Source organism: Jaculus jaculus, chromosome 2 (genome assembly GCF_020740685.1).
Source record: "Jaculus jaculus isolate mJacJac1 chromosome 2, mJacJac1.mat.Y.cur, whole genome shotgun sequence".
NCBI classification, from domain to species: Eukaryota; Metazoa; Chordata; class Mammalia; order Rodentia; family Dipodidae; genus Jaculus; species Jaculus jaculus.
In genome coordinates, this window is record NC_059103.1 from 151,844,715 (window position 1) to 151,868,928 (window position 24,214).

The 24,214-nt window shown below is 43.5% G+C and overlaps 1 protein-coding gene and 1 pseudogene across 2 annotated transcripts in view; one reads left to right on the top strand and one right to left on the bottom strand.

Moving 5' to 3' along the window:
* The window catches only part of Pag1 (phosphoprotein membrane anchor with glycosphingolipid microdomains 1), a 162,248-nt gene extending 150,020 nt beyond the window's left edge, over positions 1-12,228 (bottom strand). For both annotated transcript variants that reach the window (XM_045142999.1, XM_045143000.1), the window contains exon 1: positions 12,144-12,228. The gene's annotated coding sequence lies outside the window, so the exon portion shown is untranslated. The remainder of the gene's footprint in view (positions 1-12,143) is intronic.
* Positions 12,229-12,762: 534 nt separating this feature from the next.
* On the top strand, positions 12,763-22,153 carry LOC123458760 (annotated as a pseudogene).
* Positions 22,154-24,214: the final 2,061 nt, after the last annotated feature.

Genomic DNA, 24,214 nt, shown 5'->3' on the forward strand with positions numbered 1-24,214 from the left:
ACATTTACATTTTGCCCTATGTGCCTACTGGTAAACAAAAACAGATTTAGGACTGAAATATAAAGCATGTAATTCCTAAATCCACTGAAAGAATGACTGTAACATGCAGAAGCAGTGTACTCAAATTCAACTATGCATATAATTATAGTATTCAAATTGGATTACTAATTTAGACATGTTCTATCATGTTAAGTATATACAAAAATTAAAATGTGTATCTAAAATTCAATAGGAGAAAAAGAGGTGAAGAAATCATTCATTTTTAGAAAATGAAAACTAATAGTACAAAATATAATATACTCATGAAAATATTAGCAAGAAATATAGCTTAACTATTCATCTTGGTGAGTGAGTAATGAATACAATAGTGTCAAGACACTTAGAAATCTAACTCTGTTCCCCGGATTATCATATTTGCATTTGGATGAAATTGGAGCACATGAGGCATGAAATGGCGAAATTAATCTTCATTTTAGTTACCTAGCATATTACTATAAAAGGCAATAAAAACATATTTAAAGTAACATATTATTTTATATTGTTATTTAAATTTTCATATGCCTATATTATAATTTCTCCACTATAATGGACAAAGGCTACCACAATACCATGTCTAACAATAATTACCAGAACTAATACAGTTGTCTAACATTTTAGAAAACATTTTAAAATTTACAAGCATATTCTTATTTTTAAAAACTGGTACCACCAAGAAAACAGAAATCTACTGACTTGTTAGAAAAGCACAAACCCTTTTAGATTCAACTTTTCATACTGAAGCTAAAATGTAAAATTGGCACCATGAAGCTTGAAATTGAGATTTAGGGATAGCATTGCCATCAGCCTTTGCTACTTGCTAGACATTGCTTTCATCTGGAAATTGCTAGTTAAGCAGTCTTCTAGATATTTTTATGAAATAAAAAAGTACAACATCACAAAATTTTTTATGGTCTGGAAAGTACATGCACATTTCATGATTCTAGTATTACTGAGCATACGATGTTTTAATAATAGCAATACGAAGAAAATCAAAATTTTAGATTGTCCAGAGCCAAAATACAAGTTGTAAAGCTAAAAGAGGATTTCTAAATTTATCCTGACCATTGTTACCACTTATGCAAATAACAAATAAATGCTTTAGGTCTTTGGCATCATATGAATAACATAATGCCTGCTTTGGAAGACAAAGTGAGTTATAACATTTAATAGATTTAGAGAATTCAAGAACATTATAAAAGAAAAACCTATAGTTTAAACTTAAGATAGCTGACTTTTTTGAAGTTCAGAAAGATTTTATTATAGAGATTATAGACTAAGATATTATTATAGAGATTAAGAAAAGGAAAGAAGGCAGAACTCCTATGAAATAGGAGGGTTTCTGAGCAAGTAATGCCTGGTGACTGATCTGGGTTTTTACAGGAAATAAAACTCCTTTAGGGAGGAAGAGAACTAGGGAGGAAGCCAGCCTTAAGGATAAAGAGATATAGGGAAGGAATAAGGAAAAAGAGATCTAGGGAGAGAACTCCTTTAGGGAAAGCCAGTTAAGGAAAAGCCAGATTTCTAATTATAGGCTTAAGGACATTTCTCATCTTTGGCCACTTTTTGTTTTTGTTTGGGAGCTGGGTTACCCCTGAACTGCTTCATTTGCCCCACTGAAAAGGTATTCTTAACTACCAGTATAGAATCAGGGCAATGACCAATCTGGCTTCTTCGAGCTGACTGGTGAGTTCAGTGGGTGTGGCAGTTTTATCTTATGTACATGTGCACACATTGTGCTCCAGAATGCTTTGCTTTGCTCACCATGCACACGGGCATTGCTACTCTTAAAGTAAATATCTATTGGACCACAAAACAAGCCTAATTTTGTTTTGTTTTTTCAAGGTAGGGTCTCACTCTGGTCCAGACTGACCTGGAATTTGCCATGTAGTCACAGGGTGGCCTAGAACTCATGGAAATCCTCCTATCTCTGCCTCCCGAGTGCTGGGATCAAAGGCATGTGCCACTATGCCCTGCTTTAACTATAATTTTTAATTTGACACTTTAAGATGTTGAATTTATTTATTTATTTATTTGAAAGTGACAGATAGAGAGAGAAAGAAGCAGGTAGAGAGAGAGAGAGAGAGAGAGAGAGAGAGAGAGAGAGAGAAAGAATGGGCGTGCCAGGGCCTCTAGACACTGCAAACGAACTTCAGACACATGCGCCCCCTTGTGCATCTGGCTAATATGGGTCCTAGGAAATCAAGCTTTGAACCGGGGTCCTTAGGCTTCACAGGCAAGCGCTTAACCGCTAAGCCATCTCTGCAGCCCTTGAATCTAGTTTTTTTTGTTGTTTGTTTGTTTGTTTTGTTTTTTTTTTTTTTTTTTGGTTTTTCGAGGTAGGGTCTCACTCTGGTCCAGGCTGACCTGGAATTAACTCTGTCATCTCAGGGTGGCCTTGAACTCATGGCAATCCTATCTCTGCCTCCCGAGTGCTGGGATTAAAGGCGTGCACCACCCGCCCGGCTTGAATCTAGTTTTTTTTAAGGTAGATGCTTTTTAAAAATAAATGAAGCACCAAGAAAAGATCATAAAACGATAACATGTCCATTTTGTAGAATACCCTTATTTATTCTCAGTCTAATTAGTCACATATATTTTGCATAAATAACTTGCCCATGAAATATAGAAACTGTCACCAACAGTCTCTCCTGTGCTGCTTTGAGCAGACTAACTATAACATCTCTCAATCAGTCTACTCCCTTTAGTAGCTAACCACAAAGATACCGGAAATATGATGGGATGGTCTTCAGATTCTAAAGTCAGAACTCTTCATTTTGGGGCCTATGAACTGCATGACTTAACAGCTAGGCCTCCCCAAATCGTCTGTACTCTGTATCACAAGTTACCAGTCTTTATAATGGGAGCCTTATTTTTTAATGCAAAATTTCACTCCTAAATTCATGTCTTTGAACACTTGGTTACCAGCTGGTGGTATTCGTTTGGAAGCCTGTACAACTTTTAAAAGATGAAGCTGGGCTGGAAGATGGCTTAGTGGTTAAGGAACTTGCCTGCAAAGCCAAAGGACCTAGATTTGATTCCCCAGGACCCATGTAAGCCAGATGCACAAGGTGTCACGTGCATCTGGAGTTTGTTTGCAGTGGCTGGAGGCCCTAGCACACCCATTCTCTCTCTCCCACTCTCTCTCTCTCTCTCTCTCTCTCTCTCTGTCTTTTTCTCTGTCTGTCGCTCTCAAATAAATAAAGAAAGCTAAAGAAAAGAACATTTTTTAAAAAGATGAAGCCTTGCTGGAGAAATTGAGTCACTGGGGCAGGTACAGCCCAGCCTCCCTTCCTGAGTATGGACCACATTCCTGCTGCCATGTTTTCCCTACCATGATGGAATGTACCCCTTCTTAAATTGTAAGCAAAAATAAACCCTTCTTTCTTTAAGTTGCTTTTGTCAGGTACATGGTCACAGCAATTAGAAAAGTAACTGATATGGGAAAGAATTCTATCTTTTTTGTTTTGTTTTGTTTTGAGATAGGGCTTCACTCTATCTCAGGCTGACCTGGAATTCACTATGTAGTCTTAGGGTGGTCTCAAACTCATGGCAATCCTCCTATCTCTGTCTCCCAAGTACTGGGAATTAAAGGCGTGTGTCACCATGCCCGGCTTGAGGAATTCTATCTTTAAGTGAAAATAAAAGCACAAAACATTTGAAGACTGAGATGTATAATAGCAACTAAAACACATATCAATTATTTTCATGGTTACTAAATACTCCAAGTTGTCTATAAATTAATGAGGTCTGTCTTAATGAAACAAATAAAAACCATGATATGATACCCAGCATACCTCAGCTAATCCAATGAGCCAGACAAATTAGTAAACTTTGAATGGGCTGGTACAAAGATACCAAGATGCCAACCATGACCATAATAAAAGCTGAGTTTTGTAAACTGTCAAGAGAGACATTTATCATTTTCCTATTCCATGTGCTTATTCATGGGTACACTGAGATATGCCTGCTTTGGAGAACCAAGTACTTCATGCACCAAGAAAGTGATAATTGATTCAACCCCCTCCCCCCCCACACATACACCAGGCCCCCATTCTTTGCTGTTCATGAGAGAGAGGGGAAGAAGAAATAACAAATCTACCCCAAAAAACTTGAGATCCAAAATTACGCTTTATAAGTGATTTCATTTGTTCCCAGAGCCTTATCTCCATACACCTTTAAAGAATAAGTCTTCATGCCGGGCATGGTAGCACACGCCTCTAATCCCAGCACTCGGGAGGTAGAGGTAGGAGGATTGCCATGAGTTCAAGGCCATCCTGAGACTACATAGTGAATTCCAGGTCAGCCTGAGCTAGAGTGAGACCCTACCTTGATAAACAAAAAAACAAAAAGGAGTAAGTCTTCACGTTTATGGATGGCCACCATCACTTGTGCACATTCATGCAAGGAAAGGACACGCTACTCTCTGCCGTGCCTTTCTGTTTCATTCTTTCGTTGCTCAAGCTCCCGCTCCACTAAGCACCTCATTCAGTGTTGCCTCTGGCTTCTGCCACTTAGTGTCAGACTTCTTTTACTTCATCTTTCTCTTCCATCTCCTTTCCTTCTTTTGTGCCACCTTGGCCTCATCTTGTTTAATTCCACATTTTCTCCCAGGCAGACTGCAACCTCAACAAGCATTTCAAATACACAGAGTGTGGGCAACCCTACATATCCTGCTCAGCGGCTGTCTTAAATTCCAGACCCACAGGCTGCACAACATCAATGTTAGCTCCAGCCCCTGACACCTTTCTGGTGCCTCACACTGCATAAAACCAAAACCAAAGCTTGTCACGTTCCTCTGTGGGGTGCCCCATCCTCTGAATTCAATGTTGTCACCAATGGCACTTCCACCTCTTCAAGTACCCAAGCCACACTCCAGAGAGTCCTTAGAGTGACCATTCCCTCCTTGATTCTCTGCCTCCCCAAAATGTCTGCATCCTTACCAGTCTGAATTCAGAAGTTAAGTCTGCACTTGCATTCAACAGCTCTTTTTTATGGCTCTACCTTTCTGTCCCAACCTAATCTGTTCTGTGTTATACACTTAGATGAGTATTCTAAAGAACAGTTTAGCCTGGCCTGGTGGCTCAGGTGTGCCATCAGGAGGCTGAGGCAGAAGGATCACGCATTCAAGTCCTGATTGAACTACACATCAACTTCAAGGCCAGCCTAAGATACTTATAAATAACATCTCAAAAAGTGAAAAGAGGGCTGGGGATGTAGCTCAGTGATAGTGGGCTTGAAACCACACTAACGGAACAGCTATCCCACAACACACTGGTTTGGTGTCCTCATTACACTTATTCCCTATCCTTTCTATTTAGTGATTGGTTGTAGCTAACTCTCACCTCCCTACCACATGGTACCCCTTTACTTTTCCAGGCTCAGACTAAGTACTACTTCCTAAGAGAAAGCCATGCTCCTGGGGGGTTCTTTAATATAGCCAATGTCTCTTGGGCTTGGCTGTTCAGTGCCTCCTTTTCCTTATAAGATAGAGATTCCTGAGGGTCCACAAAGAAGTATTTTTCTGTGATTGTTGCCTCGTCATCTCCCAATATGTCTGGCGAATGTATAAATGAGTATCACTCTAACTGTGACTCAAACAGCCATACTGCTATTGACTGGATGAGTGAATTAAAGGTTCACCATTTTCATTATTTATTTATTTATGTATCTATTTGCAAACAGAGAAAGAATAGAGAATAAGAGAGAGGGAATGAGTATGCCAGGGTCTCCTGCCACTGCAACAAAACCTCCAGACACATACACCACTTTCTGGGTCCGGTTTTATGTGGGCACTGGAGAATCAAATCTGTGGCATCAGGATTTGAAAGCAAGGGCCTTTAACTACTGAGTCATCCCTCTAGCATCATGATTCTTGTTAGATGTTGGGTAAAACAAATAAGATCACTCTGGGTGCAGTTTCCAGATGCTGAAGGCAGAGGGTGTGGTACTCTTGGGCACAGCTATGTTACTAAATGACCTTTTAAATAATAAAAAGTTATTGCACTGTGTGGTTGCCTCTGACTTACAACAGATGTTACCATAACATGTTTCCCAATAGCTTCAGCATGTTCAATAAAACTAGGGGGACAAAGCGTGGGTAAAGGGTGAAGTTACCCTAACAAGAACAGATAGAGTGATAAGTACAGTGAAGCTAGATGCCTAAGGGGTAACCTGATCATCCTTCATTGCTTGGAAAATAAACTCACAGAAAAGCTTACATATGCAGCTCTGCAGCACACTCAGCAAGATGGCAGGTGACAGCAATGCTGATCTAGTCACACCTTACAGTACCTGGAGGAAATGAGGTGAAGCTGATCACTTGCAGATGAAGGGATGAGATGTTAGATTGGGCCAGCTAGAGACCTGTGAAACTGGAGAGGAAGGAATATACCTGCCTGTGACCAATTAAAAACCCACTCCATGACTGGAGAGATAGCTTAGCAGTTAAGGTGCTTGCCTGCAAAGCCCAAGGACTCAGGTTCAACTCTCCAGTTCCTGTGTAAGCCAGATGCACAAGGTGACACAAGTGTGCAAGGTGGCACATGTCTAGAGTTCAACTGCAGTGGCTGGAGGCCCTGGCATGTCAATTCTTTCTCTCTCTCTCACTCTTGCTCTCGTTGTTACTCTCTCACATTAAAAAAAAAAAAGCCAATCTGTTGGGCTTGCCTCAAAAATAAAAACCCATTCCATAAAGTTCATGTCCTTTCCAGTGTGAAGTATGTTAGTACAGGCTTCCCTATCAGGTCAAATTTCCTATTCCTCTTCAGTGAGCAGTTTACATTGAGAAAATTAAGTTTTAAAATAAGTTTTTTATCACCAGTTTGAAAATTGTTCAGTCCTCTAGCAAAGTGTGGGGATAGAGGAGCCATCAACAATATGCCAAAATATTATGACAATAATAGTTACTTTTTAATTCAAGCTGAGCAAATACTGGCTCCAGTGTGAAATTTAAAAAAGAAAGAAAGAAAAAAATAGGGCTGGGAAACAACCCAATGGTAGAGTGCTTGCAGGGTATGGGTTTGACATCCAGCAACCTAGTACACATATGTGTATACACACATACACATACACACGCACACACACACACACACACACACACACACACACACTAACTCTGAGAGAGAGAGAGAGAGAGAGAGAGAGAGAGAGGAGAAAGGTGAATGGCAAATTCAGGAAAAGGGTTTTGAAACTATGGCAAGGTGGCTGTCTCTCTTCTCTCTGGCTCTCATCTGGACTGGAGTCTGAAAGACTATAATGCATATGTAGAAGATTGGATGTGATGTTCTTACTTAGAGATGGCATATTTGAGCCTCCCTTTAAGTACCAGAGTCTCACTGTGAATGATAGATGATGCTGTGGTAGAATGACAATTCACTGTTCATACGTTTTAGATTCAAATAAACTTTTTCTTAAAAACTCATCTGAGAAAAATCTCAGGCCTCTTCACTTCTTTCTGTAAAGAGAATGAAGCGAGCATGTGACCCCAAACACAGATAAAGGGACAAGGCTCCCCATCGAAGCCTTCATGTTCCTGTTTCACAAACTGTGGTTTCTGAGAGCTGGCGTGGATTAAGCTTAAGCTCCTCCTCCATACACACATACAGATGATAATTTTTATATAGCCAATTCCGGCTATGGATCGGAAGGTTCTGAAAAGCTTAAAACAGCACACCCATACAGTATAATTCATTATGAAGATTCAAAAACTAGAGGCAGGAGAATGATCTATAAGGAGAACCAAAAAGCTCTGACCTTTACTTTTATTTATGAAACACTCTAATGTGATTTTGTACAAATGCTCTGACCTTTCTAGGCCTTGGGTTCTGTTTCTGCAAATGAGTACAGTATAGGAACTGCCACACAAGGTTACTGGACGAGTTGAGGGAAATAACTGTGTGTAATGTCGTTGGCAAGGCAATGTTCTCGGCAAGGCAATGTTCTCAGCTGGCTCCTCCAATGCTTATCAGAGGGACAACTGGAAAGGACTAGAAATATGGTCAGATGGATCATGCTCAGGGCTCACTTTCCTCAAAGCCACCCTGTTCTCTTCAGCTCTGCAGCTGAAGGCACAGTTCTGTCATGCTGGATATGAACTACTTGCCTGTACAACAAGAAACCTGTAAAGGCCTGAGGGAAGATGAACAGAAATCTCAGCTCTCGGGGCCAAGGAGAAGGTTCAGCAGGGAACAAGCTGCTTATTGCACAAGCATAAGGGACTGAGAGGGCTCGACTCACCCCGAGTTGGATTCTCCAGTACCATGTACACAGCTGGCCATGGGGAGTGAAGACTGGAGAATCACTGGGGCTCACTGGTCAGCCAGTCTAACTGAAAACAGCAGCTCTGGGTTCCCTGAGAGACTTGGAATCCAGGAAACACTTAAGTGGGTATAAAGAGAAGGACATCCAACATTCTCCTCTGGCCTCCCCAAGCAGGTGCACGGGACACATGCATCTGCACACCCATGTGCATGCACAATACACACACCTCACCACATACACAGGTTAAAAAAGGAATTATCAGCTCTAAGCCCTCCAAACTCAATGTGGCAATTCAAAACAGTAAAAGTGAGTGAGGAGTGTAAATGAACTTCATTTACTTACATCCTATTAAAAAATTTTTTGTACATGGATCTCTGACAGCCAAAAAAAAAAAAAAAGATGTCAGCATTAATTGTAGATTTAAAAGTGACAATAGATAAGCCTCTAAATACACAGATAGGAAATAAAATAAAACAACCATATGCAAACTGTGAAGATTTAGTTAACAGGAAATCATAGACTTAGCTAAAGTTATAGACATCCACAAGTGAGAGGTTTGTGGCAGGAAAGCCTAGAACACAGGAGCAGCTGAAATAGAGCTGCTAACTGAGGCAAGGGGAGTGTGTGTTCTAAAGGTCGCTGGAGAAGATAGTTCAAAGAGATGTGAGATGACTCAGTTGGTGGCAAGGGCTCTATCTGGCACATTGCAATTGTGGTATTGTGTCCCCAGGCTCAGAGAAGCTGCCTACAGGCACCTCGCTTCTGGGGAGTGTTGACATAAAAAAAGAAAGCTGACATTGAACATTTGGCTTGAAGTACCTTTCTGTGGAAGACATAGCTAGGAAGTTTCATTAAACATTAAATCCATCTGGGGGCAGTCTGTTGCCTAGGTACCTTCTACAGCAATTGGATTTTAATATCTAGAACATAAAGATGACCAAAGGCCAGAGCAATATATTGTCTAGATGATCCTAAAACGTAACAAAAGGACCAGGTCTCTCAATCACTCAGATTCTGAAACTTGGGTGAGAAGTGCAATGGACTATGGAGACCTTGAACCAAGACTTCTCACAAGGAGCCACTCCCCACCACCCAACTGCTTCCTGTAACTCTGGTACTAAGGCTGAAAGGAAGTGTGCCATCACTACAACAGAGAAATGATTTCCATTTCGTAACATTCTGGTATATGAGGCAAAATGTGAGGCCTTGCTCTCTGCCTGATGGGCAGTCTCTAGCAGACACTGGTCCATGCTCAGGGATTCAGGGACGATGCTGTTTGGTGGACCTATTATTTATTGCTACTGGTGAACCACTGCAGCTGCATGTGCAGGCAGGAGACACAACAGAGCATAAACCTCTAGTGTGAAGTGTAAGGCCACACCAAGTTTTCTTTCTGACTCTCAGTGTACAAAAAGGGAAGCAAGAAACAACAGAATCCAGTTCCAAGTGAAGGGGAAAACTCACTGGTATCCTGCCTACACTAAGGCAGGCATGAAACAGGGCCAGGTATTTAACAGCAATTATGGTGATAACAACAGCTCCCTGCCATGGAGTACTGGGTTGCCAGTGCTTTTAGCACTTTTCATACTTTCGTCTTGAAGCCTAAACTGCCTTGTGGATAAATTGAGGATAATAATGAGCCTATTTTGCTTGCAAGTTGAGGCAGCAGAGTCAAAAGAACACCGTTTCCAGCAGACGTGTCTAAAATGCCATCTATGATTTCTACAACTTATTGTCACTCAACCTTAGTTTCCTCCTCCCTAGCATGGAAGTGAAGCTACCTAAAGCTACCTACCGCTAAGCTCAGCAGTGCAGAAGTTAGACAGTTAAGTCAAGCATCCACCAGTCTCTAGGATGTGGCCAATCTGTGTTGACACCCTTTCTCCTATTTCACAGGTGAACTGCAGAGCTCCGGCAATAGCTGTTCAATGTCACCACCATCATTTTTTCCCCACTGGCTTAATGCCTTCATGTGTGGGGAACTACTTAATCCTCACCACAACCCAGTGAGGTAGCTATTATTGTTATCCCCATTTAACAGGTGGAGACATTGAGGCACTGAGTTTAGGTAATTTGTCCAGAGTCACAGACGGCACCAGCCTCTGGAGCCTGAATCCCTAGACTGTCCTTTGTGTGACAGGATAGTGCAGGTTGGGTCAGCACATTTTAGAGCCCACCCTTGCTTGTCTGTAATCTCTTAGAGAGAGCAGCATTGGATATTCTCACAAACTACAATGTGTAGGCTAATATCAACTTGTGACATAATTTTTTTATTTCTTAGAATTCTTAAAATAATCACATTTTAAGTTGTGCACTTATAATTAGCTCATTCATGTTGTTTTATACATTCAAATACCATAATTAAACACATGCCTCGCTCTAAAGATTATGTACAGAAATCTTACATTAACACACACTCCTGAGTTTTGAACTTAACAATTATTTCAAATCTGAATTCGCTTATATATTTTTCTCAGTACATATTTCTCTCTCTCTACAAATACATACATATCTATGGGCAGTAAGTTGTAATGTGATCTACGTGGTAAATCTAATGCCTTCTATGTTCAACACTCCAAATAGCGCCCCCCCCCCACTTATTTCTAACACTCAGTGCCTAGCAGTCACCCAGCAGGGCTGTATGGTATTTCAAAGGACTCCTCTTAAAAATTTAATCAACTTAACTATTAAACATCAATGATGATAATCAATTCCTCTGCTTAAAAGAAAGCGGTAGGGGAGAGTGGCGAAAGAAAGGTTAAAGATTTCTATCCTTCAAAGTAGGACACTGCGGCTACCTATAAATCATGCTCTTTGTTTACTGCGATAATTAAGCCCATGCGTGCCCTTAACTTTCAGACTCAACAATTGTCTGGCATGAACAATTTCCACTTTTTCTAAAACAAAGGGAATGTGTTCAAATGGGGGTCCTGTGCACGCTCTCCGCACAATGCATGCTATTTTAAAACATGATTTATGTGTCTAATTCCTTGAGCTGCCTTGAAAAATATACTGGCTTCTTCCTCCCATGCTCCGTATTAGGAGCACCCACTCCAATTTGAACAGTGTGCTCTGTTTCTGAGCTCAAGCCGCTATATCATGTCAGCTTTTTACCACATACGGTTCAGGCTGGACTTTAAACAAATGGAGAGAGAGAGGGAGGCACAGGCTGCAGCCGCTGCAGAGGTAGTAACCCAGCCAGGAGAGAGGCTTACATAAGAGGTGCAGCGCAACCCAAGGGCCAGCTTTTGGGTTCCCACATTCCGTAAGCTTATGAAATCACACGCACAGAGCGTGTTACTCGTTTTCTATGCCTTACAGCACAAACACTCAGCTGACATCTAAGTTGTCTTTTCCTAAAGGACTAGGCTCCAATTGTGCGAACGCGGGTAACTTCTGCTTAGGGGGAAAGAATCCAGCGGGATGCGGGGAAGCCTGCAGGCCAGAGCCAGAATGTTTCAGCTTCCCGCAGCGGTGCGGGTCCTCCAGGGCAGCCCAGGAGAGCCCCCACCGGACAGAGGTGGGGGACGCCCCCTCACCGCATCCCAACCGAGTCCAGGAGCTCGGCGCGTGCAATTAGCAGCTGGCCAAGTCCCCTCGGAGCACCTGTCCTCTCCTAGCACATTTCCTTCCAACCGGCGCGTTGGCAGAGGCTGGAGCCAGCCCAGGACTCCAGCCAGCCCCGAGCCCCTCCGGTGCCCTCCACGTCTCCTCCTCTGCAGCCTAGGGTCCCCCTCCTCACGCTGCTAACGGGAGCCGGTCACCTCGGCGTGCCACCACGGGGATGGAAAAGGAACCTGTTCTTCCCACGGCTCCCGGCAACTTCGCAAACTAAGTCAACTTACTGGGGCGCAGCAGGCCAGGGTCTCGCGGAGGGGGTTCGGCGCTCCGAGGAGCGCGGCCAGAGCTCCGCGCGCAGCCCGGCTCTCCCTCCCGCAGGGGCCGGAGACAGCGGGCGCAGGACGGTCGCCGGGGCTCGGCTCCGCCGTGCGGGGCGCAGCGCTCTCTCCAGCGCACCGGGCGGGCGAGCGGGCGGGCGGGCGGGCGGGCGGCTCCGAGGCTCCGGGCGCCGAGCGAGCGAGCGAGGGAGCGAGCGCCGCGGCGGCTGCCAGCGCGCGACGGGCGGCTGCGACTCGAGCCCCGGCTGCGACTCGGGTCCGCGGCTCGCGGGCGGTTCGACTGCACCGAGCCCCGCGGCACAAGCGACGGGGACGCGCGGCACCGGCGCCGGGCGGTCCCGGGGGAGCCGTCACATCGCCGCGCGCGCCGGGCCGGCGGGAGGGAGGGAGAGCCCGCGGGGAGGCTCCGCAGTCCGCACTGGCGGCGGCCGAGAATGACAGCGCCGAGGCGGAGCGGCGCGCGGCGCGCGGGGCCCACTGCGCATGTCCGCGGGCCGCTGCGGCACGTCACGGAAGGGCGGGGCGGGGCGAGGGCCCGGGCGGGCACACCGCCCCCAGCCTTTGCCCCGCGCTGTGCCCGGCCCGCCGGCCCCTCGGTGCGGGAAGTCTCCGTCCAACCTTAGTTTTGGAACACCTGAAGCTCTGTGGTGGAGCTTCTCTCCGGCGCCCGTGGTCCCCTAAGAAGCGCCGCCGCGTATCCGAGCAGGCTTTACGGTCCCAGGGGAGCCTCGCCCCCAAAAGCCAGTGTAACTCAGGTGATGAGCGCCTAACACCCAGGTGCTGCGGTGACAGAAAGATCACTTGTAAGGGCCCTTTGCTCCAGCCGCACCCCCAGAATAAACACAGGAGACTCTGTAGGTGTGGCCCAGGTATGCAGGCCCCGAAGCTTCTCCAAAGCTTCCGAAGCCTCTGGCGAGACAATCTCCAGGGGCATCTGGTAGGACGCAGATGCCCACGCAGAGGCAGGTCTGCAGGATGGGAGGACCTCATCGGAACAGCTCTCAGAGGACTACACCAGAGGACACCAAGTGTAGAACCATGAGAGCTTCTGAAGTGCGCTGGGCTGCAGAGTTCCTGGGAGAGCTAACCTCAACACATTCCAGGGACACCCCCCCCTCCCGCCCTCCCCTCACGGTTCTACTTCAGCCACAAGCCACAGGTGGAGTTCTGGAATTCCACTTATAACAAGGGCTCTAGATAAATCTGACGGGGGTGTGTTGACATCAGATTAGATGTTATTACACAAAGAACCCGAAGTTGGGAATAGACTTTAGTCGTGATAAAGAGCGACATCACATAAGAGAACTCAGGACTGGTGCCCTTGTATTCTAAACCAACCGTGCTTTGTCTTACTAATCTAAATTTTCTACAGGCGTCCCTTAGCTTAATATTCTCACGAGTAATAGTAAACATGTACATCTACACTCTATTGAGTACACCTGCATCATTTTTTAAAGGGATCATGAAGTTAGCTGGGTAAAAAAAAATCATTATGAGAGAAGGGTTAATAAGGATTAATAAGGGATATTAATACACTGCAGAAGGAAGGTGTGTAGGCGGCTTTGGACTCAACCTACAGCTTGGAAAAGCACTTTGAAGACAAGAATCTGGGGACCAGGCTTGGCTTCCTGCTTCAGAACATGGTAAGAAACTGTCATGTTGATGACCTTATGCAGGTGTGGATTTCACTACATTACTATATTAGTTACTTTTCTTATCGCTGTGATAAAATGCCTGACAACAGTAACTTAAATAGAAAAGGAGAAAGGAAGGAAGAATGGAGGGAGGGCGGGTTTGTTTTGACTCATGGTTTGAGGGGAAAGTCCATCATGATGGGAAAGGCTTAGTGACAAGACTTGAGGCAATTGCTCCCATTGCAGCAATCAGGAGGCAAAGTAGGAACGCTGGGGTTTCATTCCCTTTCCCTTCTCTGTTCATTCTGGGACTCCAGCCCATGCCCAAAACCTCGCTGGAAATGTCCTCACAGACATACCCAGAAGTATGTCTCTAAATCACATCAAGTTGACCAGATTAACCATCACAGTTAGCTCACTGAATCTCACAGTGGTCTCTTTAAGTTAGATTTTAAAACTTAGCAATCCCACTTTGCACGTTAAAAGTACACTCTGGACATTAGTTAAGCATTCAAGTGGAAGCATGCATTTTAGTGTCAGATGTGGTTTCTGAAAATCTGAAGGCAATGATTTGGATCTTATAAAAATGCTTTCTGCATTTACCATTCGTGTATATTAAAGGCTATCCCCATTTTTTTAAGTTAGCAAAGCTTTCACTTTTATAGGTTGGAAATACATTTAATATCTTCAGCCAGTTTTGTAGCTTTATATATTGGGATTGCAAAATGTCATTTCCGGAACATATTAGTTTTGCATCTATTGCAGTTACGTAGTGCAGGCATTGCCACAGAATTCGAAGGGCAATGCTCACATTTTCTGGTGACAAGTGTAATTACCATCCTCATTTTACCCAATATAAGTGATTGAGACAAAAAATCACTAATTCAGGCAGGGACCAGTCTCTGCTCTCTGTCTCTTTCCTCTGCTCTTTTCACCAAGTGACACACAGAAGATTAGTTTTCCTTTCCAAATAGTTCATGCCAAGATTTTTCCACCAGCAAATGAAAGCTCAACTGTATTTCAGACTGAGTTCTTATACTTGTAGTTATGGGCTGCATCCCCATCTGAGAAGTTCTGGAGGTATATTATAAATCTATATGCAGTCTTCTAACTCAGAGGTCAGCCTTGTCCACTGCACCATCCCTGATTTTATCGTTACTTTTCAGATAATTCTTTCATTAGAACTAATCTTTTGATTATGAAATAAAAGACAAATTAATTCCTAAAAGAGAGAATTCCTGATAAATGAGGGATCTGCTATATTACAGATTATACAAATTGTTTCAGTTATTAAATAACCAAATATTTTAAGTAAAAAAGAAATTAGTAGAATAACCATGTTGGGCTGGGCCTGGTGGCACACACCTTTAATCCTAGCACTCAGGAGGCAGAGTTAGGAGAACCCCCAAGAGTTTGAGGCCACTCTGAGACTACATAGAGAATTCTAGCTCAGCCTGGTCTAGTGTGCAACCCAACCTTGGAGAAAAAAAAAATCATGTTGGGACTTTTAGGTTTATAAAAAAACTATGCTAAGGCTGGAGTGATGGCTTAGCAGGTAAGGCATTTGCTGGCAAAGCCAAAGAACCCAGGTTTGATTCCCCAGTACCCATGTAAAGCCAGATGCAATAGGTGGCACATGTGTCTGGAGTTTATTTGTAGTGACTAGAGGCCCTGGCACACCCATTCATATTCTCTCTCTCTCTCCCTCTCTCTCTCTCTCTTCCTCTCCCTCTCTCTCTCTCTCTCTCTCTGTCCTTGTCTCAGATAAATAATTTTTAAAATCCTATGCTAGTTACTTTTCTTGTGACTATGACAAAATAGTTCACAAAAGCAACTTAAGAAGGAAGAAGGAATGAATGGATGGACAGGAGAAAGAAAGGAAGAAAAGAAGGATAGTTATTTTGACTGACAGTTTAGGAAGTATAGTAGTTACCTTCTTGTTTCTAGGGCAAAACACCTGACCAGAAGCAGCTTGTGGGAGGAAAGGGCTTATTTCCAGCTTATAGTTTTGAGAGGCCATTTTATAATGGCATGGGAAGCATGGTAGGAGCAGACAGTGAGGCATCATATCTCCATAGTAGCAGGGAGAGAACAGAGAGGGAAAGCTCTGTGCATAGCAAGCACAGTGATGGGCTATAACTATAATATGAAGACCTGCTACCAGCAACACATCTCCTCCAGCAAGTCTCCAAACTCAAAGATTTCACCAGCTGTGAATTAAGTATGAGGCTTGCTTACAAACACACAACGCTATGGAGGACATTTTACATTCAAACCACCACATTCTGCCCCTGGCCAACATAGGCTCATGGCTATACCATGATATAAAACGTATCCAGTCCAACTTTGAAAGTTCATATAGTCTTTACCAACTCCAACACTGTTTAAAAGTCCAAAGTCCCATCTGAGTCTAAAGACAGTCTCTTAACTGTGCATCCTGTAAGGTCAAAAGACAAGCTATATACTTCCAACACACAATGGCACAGAGTACACATTCCCTTCCCAAAAAGAAGTAATGGGGGCTATAGCAAAGAAAGATTGGACCAATATAAGATCAAAGCCCAGCAGGGAAATCATCAATACTTCAGCTCCATGTCTGGCATTAAGGACTCATGATGAAATCCTATGGGCTACAAAAAGCTTGGACAACTCTGATTCCCAGGCAGAATCCATCCTGATTCACCAGCTTTCCTTGGCAGCTATATCATAGTCCTGAAGCATTCAAAATCCTGGAGTATCCACTGCACCCCATGGTTCAACTCCCCACTTACACACAATGAATTCATAGGTTGTCAATGTAGAGACTTCAAGCCTGCCTTACCCTACCAGCCTCACAGTGGCTCCACAGAACGATCACATCTCTATGATCCTCTATTTCCTATATCTTCATGTTCTCAAACCTAGTTCCAGAGGAATGATGCTGCCAGCGCCCCCCTCACCCCCAGGATAAATAAAGCCTGATATTGAGGAGCAGGATATGCAAATGTTTTTCTCAAGCACCCCTTTCAAAAGAATACCACTTCTTCTACTGTCCCAGTACAGAGCAGCTGGCACTTCTCATGGTGATAATCTCTTAAACAATTGCAGTTGAAGTAGCTTCTGTCTCTGAGCCTGAGATCTGAACTTGTTTACAAACTTTATATTTTTCATATCCTTCTACTCTGCATTTTCCTTCACCAAACTTACTTTTAAAATTCAACTTTGCTCAAGTTCTCAGGACACAGACAGAATTCTGAAGCCAGCTTCTTTGCCAGAATGTCACATGAACTGCCTCTATCACAGTTCATAATAAAGTCATTTTTTACCCTTTGAAACCACACAAGCTGAGCCTCTCCCGTCCACACTTCTCTCTGCATTTTGGTCAAGCTCTCACCAGAATGGCTAATTAAGCCCTTCTTATAGGCTTTTTTTTTTTTTTTTTTTTTTTCGAGGTAGGGTTTCACTCTAGCTCAGGCTGACCTGGAATTCACTCTGTATTCTCAGGGTGGCCTCGAACTCATGGCAATCCTCCTACCTCTGCCTCCCAAGTGCTGGGATTAAAGGCGTGCGCCACCACGCCCAGCAAGCCCTTCTTATAGTATTGTAAAGCTTCTCTAGTCCAAAGTTCCAAATCTTTCCACATTCATTTGACAAACCAGTTCCAAAAGACTAAAAAACAATATGGTCAGGTCAGTTGCAGCAATGTGCTCACTTCTCAGTAACAATTTCCTGTAGCATTACCTTCTCATTGCTATTACAAGGAAAGGTTTTATTTACTCATTATGGTTTCAAAGGGAATTTTCATCATGGTGAAAGCATGACTGGAGCAGACAGTCAGGCATCACATCTTCATTACATCTTCAGAAATGAAGCAGAGGGAATGAGCTAAGTGCAGCAAGCTGAGCTGTGTTAGTACACGCCAAGCCTCACCTTCATCAACATACCTCCTCTAAGAAGGTTTTACCAGCTTTGGATTAAATATGAGGCTTAAACACAAATACAGGCTATGGGGGACATTTTACACTCAAATTACTACAAGAGTATGTAGTCCATCATGGTGGTGAAGGCATTTTCACAGGAACATGAGGCGGCTGTTCACAGATGAATGCTGATACTCAGGTTACTTCTTACATTTTTAAAAATACTTTATTCAGTTAGGATTTCAGCCCCTCATATGATGTCACTGGCATGTGGGGGTGGGTCTTCCATCTTCAGTTACATCTCTCTGAAAGTACCTCCACAGACACTCCCAGAAGTTTGTCTCATAGGTGATTCTGAACCTAGTCAAGTTGACAATGAAGATTAACCATCGTATCCACCCTCAAAGCATCACCTTTAAACCTGTACTTCCTATTCCTGGTCCCTTGTAGCCTATGTTCACCACATAGTTCCAAGTGCATTTTATCCCTCTCTAAAAGTGTCCAATGTCTTAACTGTTCCAACATTGTTAAAAATTTTCAAGTCCAAAGTCTCTTTTTTAAAATATTTATTTGTGGGCTGGAGAGATGGCTTAATGGTTAAGTGCTTGCCTGTGAAGCCTAAGGACCCCAGTTTGAGGCTCAATTCCCCAAGACCCACGTTAGCCAGATGCACAAGGGGGCACATGCATCTGGAGTTCGGTTGCAGTGGCTGGAGGCCCTGGCTCACCCATTCTCTCTCTGCCTCTTTCTCTCTCTGTCTGTCGCTCTCAAATAAATCAAAAAAAATATATTTTTAAAAATAAAATATTTATTTTTATTGATTTATTTGAGAGAGACAGAGTCAGACAGAAGGAGAGAGAGAATCAGCATGCCAGGGCCTCAAGCCACTGTTAATGAACTCCAGACACATGTACCATCTTGTGTATCTGGCTTACGTGGGTCCTGGGGAATTGATCCTAGGTCCTTTGGCTTTGTAGGCAAGTGCCTTAACCACTAAGCAATCTCTCCAGCCACCTCCCAAGTCTCTTTTGAGGCTCAAACTCTTAGCTGTGAGTTTCTATAAAACCAATGAAACAATTTACATGCAATAAAAAAATGGAACAGAATAAATATTTTCAATACCAAAGAGATGAAATGGGGACATATCAAGGAAAAATTGGATGACATCAAGGCCAAAAATCAGCAGGGAGAACACTAAACCCTGTAACTTCATGTCCAGCATCTGGGATTATTGGTGGCACCATCTGGGATCTGACAACCTTGGGGTAGTCCTTCTCTAACTCTTCTACCTACAGAATGTGTGCCATCTCTCTTGGGCCATCTTCCCTCCATGCTTTCAGCCTTCCACAGCAGACATCCCATATTCTGGCTTCTAGAACATCTTGGGTTTTGCACTGCTACTTCAGCTTTACCTTTATAGCTTCACGCAGTGGCTCCTGGGGCCTCCTTGCAGGGACTCTAACTCTGGGATACATTGCTGGCCTGGGGATTTTCTGCAAATTCCATGGTCCCTTATTGTTGTATTCAGGAAGATAATACTGGCCAGTCCTGCTTCCAGCTCAAGATTCATTCTGTCTCCTTTCTGCTGGAGCTGTAGTGGTCTCTGTGCACCTTGGGGTCTGAACCTGGGAGAGCACTTCCCTAGGTGGTTGTTCTTAAGTAAAGGATATCTTCAGCTGCTTACTCAGTTTAGGCTCTGTCCTTTCAAATGAATTTGTTCATGTAATGGAGGGGTCAGTGATGGAAACTTGTCAGGACATTTTTCCTATTGTCCCAGTCTAGAGCTCAAGGCTTTTATTCTTCTTACTCTTCTTCTTTCATTTCTGTTTCTTTTTTGACTCATGTATTTGTGGCATATCTCCTGCTGCTTTTTCTACCCCTTCCTTTCCACAACTTTAAATTTTATGGTGTTCCTCCTCTTATCAAACTGCATATTTTCACACCTTTCTGCTCTGTGTGCTGCTCTCTGTCACACTGTAGATAGATAAGAGCAGTGAGTCAATAACCGTGCTACTGCATGCATGTACACAGTCTTGAAATCTACTCTACCAAATAAATTAGCCCACTACTTTTGAAATCAGCCTCATACAAGTTTTTAGGACATGGACAGCATGCAGCCAAATTCTTTGTCACAATTCAGCACGAGTGGCCATTATTCCAGTTCTCTATAAATGCCTTGTTTACCTCGGAAACCTCATGAGCAGTTTTTATTGTCTACATACCTGTTCCTGTTCTAGATTTCTGAGCTCCCACCACAATTGCCTTTAAGCTGTTTACAGCACTATAGGGTTTTGCTAGCTCACAGCTTCAAACTCCACATTTCTCCCACAAACCAGTTCCAAAAGCCTAAGAACCACATACATGGTCAGATTCATTGCACCATTGGTCCCACGTCCTAGTATTAGCTACTTTCTCATTGCTGGGACAAAGTACCCTAAAAAAAAAAAGCAAATTTAGGAAGAAAGGGCTTATTTTTATCTAAACAACTATTTTTTGGTTTATTTTTTTTTTTATTGGAGAGTGATACACACACACACACACACACACACACACACACACACACAGAGGGGGAGGGGAGGGGGAGAGGGAGGGGAGGGGAGGAGGAGCAGGAACGGGAGCACCAGGGCCTCCAGCCAGTGCAAAGGAACTCCAGACGCGTGAGCCCCCTTGTGCATCTGGCTAACGTGGGTCCTGGGGAATGGAGCCTCGAACCGGGGAAGGGCTTGTTTTGTCTTATTAGTTGAGAGTATAGTTCTCTGTGGCGGGGAAGACATGGAAACAGGAGTAAGAGACAACTGATCACATTGAATCTGAAGTGAGAAAGCAGAGAGATGAATGCTGTTGCTCAGCTTCTTTTTTCTTTTATTCTGTTTTATTCAGTCTAAAGCCTTAGCCCATGGCATGCTGCCCCTCCACATTCAGGATGTGATAGTTTAAAGCTCTCTGGAGGGGCAGGCGGGGCGTCACGTGATCTGCACCGGAGGATGGCGGACACCCGAAAAGACAGGCACGTGTTGTTCAGGGCTGGCGACCGCGCCGCGCTGGACGCTTGGTCAGCTTTGCAGCTCGCTGTGGAGAACGATTCGCGGCGTGCACAGCAAGGAGAAGGCCAAGTGGCTGGGGAGTGCGGTGGAGGAGAACTTCATGGGCAAGGCTGACTTGGAGCTAGAAGAGATGGAAGACTTCCTCGGGGAGCTGATGAACACTGGGTTTGATACAGTTGTGGAAGGTGGGAGTCTGCCCCAGGTGGGCCAGCAGCTGCAGACCATGTTCTGCCATTTCCAAAGGGGTGATGGTGCTGCTCTGAGGGAAATGACCTCTCACATCACTCAAAAAAAAAGTGCAAAATCACAGCCACTGCGCTGATGCCAGCCGGAGAGAGTGATGTGGATGAAGATGACGTGGACAGCGTGGAAGAGATGGAGGTGACGGAGTTGCCTGTCACGGCTACAAATGATGGGGCTGCTATGGATGGGGTCTGACCCCAGCCTGAATCCTCGCAACCAGACACCCAGACTTACTAAGGAAGAGGATGTAGTGGAAGGTGGTTGGACTGTTGTCTGGAGGAAGAAGTGAATGGTGCTGGAAATTGTTTTGGACTTTGTTAGTTGTTCTGATTCTTACTTATAGGGACTGTTTTGGAGGGCTTAGACCTCATTACTGGTATCTGTGTCCCCACTATGTATCCCTGTCCAACTCCTTCAAAGGGGAGAAAAGGCCTGAGGGTCTTGGTTGGGGTGATGGAACCTGGTCCATTGTAGCCCTTTGAACCTTAAGGTACCATCTCAGTGATGGGGCCAGGTTTCCCAGCACAGGGCCTCTTGGGTGCCGTCCATGTAAAGAGGGGGGTAAGTGTGGGCATGGTTGGAGGAGAATAGTCATGCTGCTGGACAGTAGGCGGGTGCACTTGTGGAAAGGAGTCCCACACTTATGGGGCTGACTGGGTCAGGAATAGTGAGCTGAACATGCAGGTGGCAGAGAGGATGGTTGAAGAAGAAAACGAATGTCTACTGCTGCCTCTTCTAACCCCCACCTTCCCACAGAGCAACTCCTATCCCTGCCCAGAACTTGCATCCTTCTAAGAATGTTCCTGCTTTGCGTGTCCCCAAATTGTAAAACCTTGGTTAAATGGTTAAGTTAGCTGAGTTGGGTTGTTTGCTGTTTTCGGTTTAAGTCCAGGGATGAGGCTTAAGACCATAGTAATATAATACCTTCTTCTTTAATCTGTGACTTGACCTTGGAATCAGCCTTGTGGGAGCTGAATTTCTGAGTTCAGCAAGAGGGAGGTTTCTGGAACCACCTTTGAAACACATATATGGATGGATCATAATGGTGCTCTGAAAGTTACTGTAAGCCTGAAATAAACCTTATTTTTCTTAAAAAAAAAATAATAAAGCTCTCTAGAACTGCCTTTGCAGACATACCCAAAGTTGTGTCTCCTAGGTGATTTTAAATGTAGTCAAGTTGACAATGAAAATTAATTGTCATAAACTCAATGGTTAATATTTTCTTAGGTACTAATAACTCCCATCAAAAATAATTGTCTACATAGTATTTGAATTAACTATTGACTTTAAGTGATCTAGAGCTTCATTTTATAAAAAAGCTAGTTAGTATATCTCACTACCATTGTATTTTAAGTCACTGTTGCTGGTTTTAAACACATGAAATGTGCAATATTGTCTTAGTATGGATCGTGTCTTAAATCGCCCACAAATAGAATTTATTTCTTGATAGTTGCTATTTGTGGCAAGATAGCAGATACATTTTCTTCTCTGAGGTTTGTGTCATTTATGGGCCAAAGAAGCCTGCTCTTTGAAAGAATTTTTTTCATTCAGTGACCATAAAAGTGCCATTAGTGAGGTTTTTATTTTTTCATTTGTTTTTGAGGTAGGGTCTCACTATAGCCCAGGCTGTCCTGGAATTCACTATGTGTTTTCAGGCTGGTGTCAAACCCATAGAAATCCTCCTACCTCTGGGATTAAAGGTGTGCAACACCATGCCTGGCAATATAGGTTTTCAATTTTACAGTCACCATAAATTGCTTCAAATCTATTCTTTCCTCATTTAAGAAGTTGTATCTAGGAGATATGTGTTATGTGTGTATATGCATACACACATGTACATATATATAACATAATATATATTATATATAATCTTTCTGTTAAGAACCATAGACTGATTACTAAACTGAGAATCCTTACCCTTTATTAATTAAATTTCATCATTCATTTCACTCAAATCGATTCCAACTCTTGCCTAAGCACTTGCTTAGCATATGTGAGTCATAAGTTCAATCCTCAAAACTGCAGAAAAATTAAGGAGAAGAGGAAGAGGAGAAGGAAGAAGAGGAGGAGAAAGAGCAGAAAAATGAAAAAAAGTGCTAGGTGAAAAATTGTGTTTGTGTAGACTTTTCTCCTTATCTTTATTCCATAAAAAACACAATAAAGGAAGTATTTACACTATATTTGGTATTATAATGATATAGAGATGCTTTAAAATATATAGGAGGGGCTGGGGTTGTAGCTCAGTTTTAGAGTGACTGCATAACATGAGAAAGGCCCTGGGTTTCTTCCCCAGCACATTAGAAAACAAAAAGCAGGCCCCCCCCCCCCCCACACATACACACAACACACACACGCACATGTGCACACACCATCTTACAAGAGGCACTTGAGCATCAACAGATTTTGGTAGCCATAGTGAACCAGTCCCCCTTGGATAAAATGGGACTAGACCAATGGTCATTATAATGCAATCCTGGAAGGAAGTAAGTCTGGATAAAGACTTCGGTCCAAGGTAGGAGTGGATTTAGGAGGAGGATGGATTGGGTTTGGAGGAGGATTGGATTCAGGGATGGAGAGGAAGGTGGTGGCTGAGGTGCCTCCGGTAGAGAGTGGAGAGTGATTATCCAGCATCTGATAAAGTGGTAATGTGATAAGGTGGGGAAATGGTTTGTGGCTAAAGAAGATAAAGAAATCATTTGCCCTGTTCAGGTTTGCCTGTAGTAAAGTACTGGAAGATACACATTTGACTTAATCTACAGAAATGACTAGAAATGAAAGAAAGTGCAAATTCCTTACAACCTATGCTAAGCACTGTCATTCTAAATAGGTGACAAAGGTGGCATTTGAGGTATTATTGTGTCCTTGGTGATGATCAGACCCTCATTGGAATTTCACCCACATTCTGCCAGAGAAAAGTAAAAGCATAAGGAACTATTGCAGAAATGGTGTCTAAGAATTACTCTCCCCTCCCTATCAATCTAGTTGTTCATGAGTAGGAGGAGAGTGCTGTTTGTCCTTATAGTGCAATGTAAGCCACACAAGTTTGTTGACTTAGCACCTATCAGCTGTTAACAGCTGCCTCCCTTGAAAGTGGCAATAGCTTCAAGCACATAGTCGGTTCTTAATGCATGCTCACTGTTAATGGGTGGATTTGAATTAAAACAGTTTCTGCCAGGGCTAAAATCTCTAGCCAGAGG